Source organism: Tupaia chinensis, unplaced genomic scaffold, assembly GCF_000334495.1.
Source record: "Tupaia chinensis unplaced genomic scaffold, TupChi_1.0 Scaffold000293_1, whole genome shotgun sequence".
NCBI lineage: Eukaryota > Metazoa > Chordata > Mammalia > Scandentia > Tupaiidae > Tupaia > Tupaia belangeri.
Genome location: NW_006159778.1, coordinates 685,244 through 689,226, shown reverse-complemented (window position 1 = coordinate 689,226; position 3,983 = coordinate 685,244). Strand labels below are relative to the sequence as shown.

Sequence of the window (3,983 nt, the reverse complement as noted above, 5' to 3'; positions counted from 1 at the left end):
TTAGGCTAATTTTGTTTATTCTAGATTTTGCAGAAATGGGTACATGTATGCCCATATGTACTTCTTTTGAGTCTTCTTTATTCAGTTCTGCTCAATGTTTCTGAAATTATTCATATTATGATATGAATCAGTAACACATTACTTTCCATTCCTGACTCAATTCTCAACATATCCATAACACAGTTACAGCCACAGACACACAGATTTCACAACTGACACACACTCATTCAGGGATCCTCACAGATGTTTACATAAACAATGAAACACAGAGACACAGCACAGATTTATGCGCATGACTTAATTACAGACACAGAATTCAGACACAGATGCAGAAGATGTAACCAAAGGAAAACATGCAGCCCACACTCAGACATCCAGCCTGCAAGACAGCCACACAACCTTGGCTCTACATTGTTTTGGTTTATGTACAGCGAGACAGGATAGTCCCTGTCATGACCTGCCCTAACTGAGCTCATCAAAGGGGGCTGTGTTCTGTGTTTCAAACCCAGTGCTAAATAGCTACACCTTCCGGAGTCTTTTGGAGGACAGTGCTGGGGAGCATAAGATGTGAGACAGTAGCCAAGGTAGGATAGATATGGGGTCCAAGGTAAAGGTTTGAGACTGGGACCTTGTCAAGGTGCATTTGCTCTTGGTGATGCATGGGGCTAAGCAGAGCTCAAGGATAAGAGAGGAGAGCTGTTTTCCCCAGTCCCCTCCCCTGTGTCAGGATGGGCTAGTGCTCTGTCCCATTAATGACACAGTCAGGATCTCACACAGTATTGTTATCACTGTCAGTGCATTAAGTGACCATGCACCTGGGGAGGTTGGACTGTGAACGGGATCCCTTGGCTAGGCCTATCTTCTGAGTAGTCCCTGCCCTACCCCCATCCTACTCTGTGCAAAACTGAACATGGGCAGAGCTCTCTGTAGACTTTTCTCCCTCTGGAGTCTCCAGGTCTAACTTACTCTTTCTCATGACTCCCTTGCAGATCTAAGTCACCCTGACCCTTTCCTCTGCCTGACTAGAGAGGACTTTTCTTTTTTTCTAACATTTTTAAAGAATTTTTAAATTTCATTTATTATTATGATTATTATTTCTAATTTGCTACAGGACACATAGAGAGGATTTTTTATCTGAATGGCATGTGGGCTAATTTAGGTGGGGAAGAGGCTCATGCATGGTAAGGGGGTAGGGAACTGTCCATTGTGATGCATCTGGAGCAGCAAGGGCATCTGTTTCTTCAGAATGAGTATAAAGCCTTTGAGTTGCTATTGCAGAAAGCAAACTGGAGAATATTTGGGGGAAAGCTGAACTCACCTCTCCCTACAACCACATGATATGTCCTGCTAGTCTGCTGACCTGTTGATACACAGAACTGCCCCTGAACACTCCTCCCAAACTCTGGTACATTGACTCCAGTACTTTCCCCTAGTGCCCTTCTCCACCTCTTTCCAGATGCCCGATACACCCGTTCTTGCTACACCCCAGCCCTTTTCAATTCCTGATTAGGACTCACCCCATTCCCTCCACACCTCCAACCCCAGCCCCTCAACCTCCCCCACCTCCCCCTCAGCAACTTCAGGACATAGAGAGGATCAAGACATAGACATGTGGAATCTATTCTGTGTCCTCCTGTTCTTTGTTCCCATCACTCAAACATTAATGTGAGTAAACAGGGTAGGGACAGGCTCATGGACTGGGTGCTCCTTTGGGGCAGCTGGCACAAGAGAGTGCATGAACAGAGCCTGGCCATGGTGAACTCTCTGCCTTAGACCTTAGTCTCCAAGGTCTACTGTAGGCCCATCCTCTACTCGACACCATGACGCAGAGAACTGTCTCTCAAAGCTCCACAGAAATCACTAGGCTCAGCACTTAATTCTAGGATGGCATAGCACCAACAAAACCTTATCTAGAAATTGTTCCAACAGTCCAGAATGCTCCCTCCTGCCCCACTCAGTTAAGACCACTCAAAGAGCAACCAAGCCCTGCTCCAGCACCAGAGTGTCTGCTTTGTTTTCAGCTATGTGCACCCTGTGTGCTTGGGGGTGTAAGTGGTTTCCTAAGTAAACACTGACAGACAGACAAGATGGCAAAAGTTTTATTCGGGAAAACATCAAAGGAAAGTTAAAACAGGGAAGGGGTAGGATCAGGCAGGGACATGTGCCTGTGACACCTTTTCCAATATTCAGCTACAACTGTGGTTTACAGACGCTCAGGGTCCTCTGGATGTCACACAGGTAGTTCTGCAAAGCAAAAGGACTTTGGTTCATTCTCATGTGCCTTTGTATTTTCTCTCATGCGTGTTTACCCGTGTGGCTGCACGTGAGCTTACATCACGTGAATAACGGTCTCTCCCCAGACAGAGCTCTGACTGTACCTGTGTAAGTATCCTCTTGAAGCCTTTCCTTTCTTTATGTGGTAGGATCTGACTTCCAATGGTAAGGGAGAAACTGCTTTATCTTTAGAAGACGGGCCTGCCAGTCTCTGGGTCCAATCTGATCACTCTTAAGTTTGTTTAATGTACTGCAATGGACATCCTTAGATAATCTATGGGCAAATGTTTTCACTTACACTGTGAGAAGGCAGGTGCCCACTGAGTTCTGGCCATTGTGGGAGGTATTTTCCCACTATGCTTCCTCCTCTTTGCCTCATGACATTGTGAGCCAATAATCAGTATTTACATGTCATGGGCAACAGAACTGAGGCTCAGATCAGGCCCCATGAATTGTTGGCATCGACACTGAGATGGCAGAATATAGGAAAACAATGGGCGAGTGCCTGTGTGCAGCTGAGACAGGGAGGTAAGGGGAGAATGTGGGACTGTGGGAAAAGACAGTCAGCACCTCAGGAGCAGCCTTGACCTCCCCACTGGTGTTGGCCTCATGCCAGAGTCCAGGGACACTGCTCTGTCAGACTAGACCTGTCCTTGCTTTGAATGTCACCAGAGCATAAAGACAGAAAGACAGATTCTCCTGGCAAATCCACATGAAATTTCTCCCAACGTTCTGGACTCCTTCCACACAGATCCAGAAGCATCGCACATCAGAGGGACCCAACCATCTATACTTCAAATTACAGGTGCAGGGTTGTAGACTAAACACTTGACTTAGATTAGGGGTGGGGGGATATTCTCGACCCACACTTGATCATCTGGATTGTATCCCAGTGACTTTGAATGGGTCTGACGCTGCCTCGGTGATTCTTGCCCGAGAGGCCTGGTCTGCCAGGGAGGCTTTCCAGCTCCTTCCCAGGTCTCAGATCTTCTCTTTAGATCTCAAATGTAGATCTCCAGGTGTCACTGAGGCCAACACATGCCCATCTTCCTCCTGATTAATACCAGGACATTCGGTCCCCCACATTGTACTCTGGGGCCTGCCCTCCCTAAATGCTTCTATTATTGGTGACCCCAAGCTCTGTGACACTTTAGGTGTGTCACACCTAGGACATCTGTAGCTCTAGAAGTCAGGACGTGTCTAATCCCTCACAGGGCTGGCACATATGGCCATTGATCCCTGCATATGTACAAAACTGCTATTTCTTGAATACAGAACCTATTTACTCATCTGTAAGAGAAGAGCCACTGGTCACCTCATGCTGGGAAGAAGACATAGTCCATGCTGTCCTAAGAAACCTGAGGAGAGCTACAGTGTGTTCAGCCAGCTTGATTACAAATCCCTGCAGCACCATCTGGGATATCTGCATGGACTCAACATTTTCTGCCCTGAGTGTGGAAATAACTAAGAGCCACACATCCTAATTTTCTTAACTGACTCCAGAGATGACAATGCCTTCCAAGTCAGCTCACTGGTCTCAGATCGTTTTACCTTGTGGTGGACAGGGTGGTGGTGAATTTGGCGGCAGTGGCCCAGGACGCATATATGATGAAAAATGGCCCTGCTTGGGGTAGGGCATCCGGGGACGTCCTGGGAAAGGAGGGGGCCCTTTGCCAGCCATGTTGACCTGCAGAGAAGAAGAAGGTCAA

General features: G+C 47.2%; 1 long non-coding RNA gene across 1 annotated transcript in view; it reads right to left on the bottom strand.

Annotated features, from left to right (window-relative positions):
* Window positions 1-2,099: 2,099 nt before the first annotated feature.
* LOC102494218 (uncharacterized) overlaps window positions 2,100-3,983 on the bottom strand; it is a 2,888-nt gene continuing 1,004 nt past the window's right edge. Inside the window, exons 2-3 of the long non-coding RNA XR_334854.3 lie at window positions 3,826-3,961; window positions 2,100-2,244 (exon numbers count right to left, since the gene is read on the bottom strand). This is a non-coding gene — a long non-coding RNA (uncharacterized LOC102494218). The remainder of the gene's footprint in view (window positions 2,245-3,825; window positions 3,962-3,983) is intronic.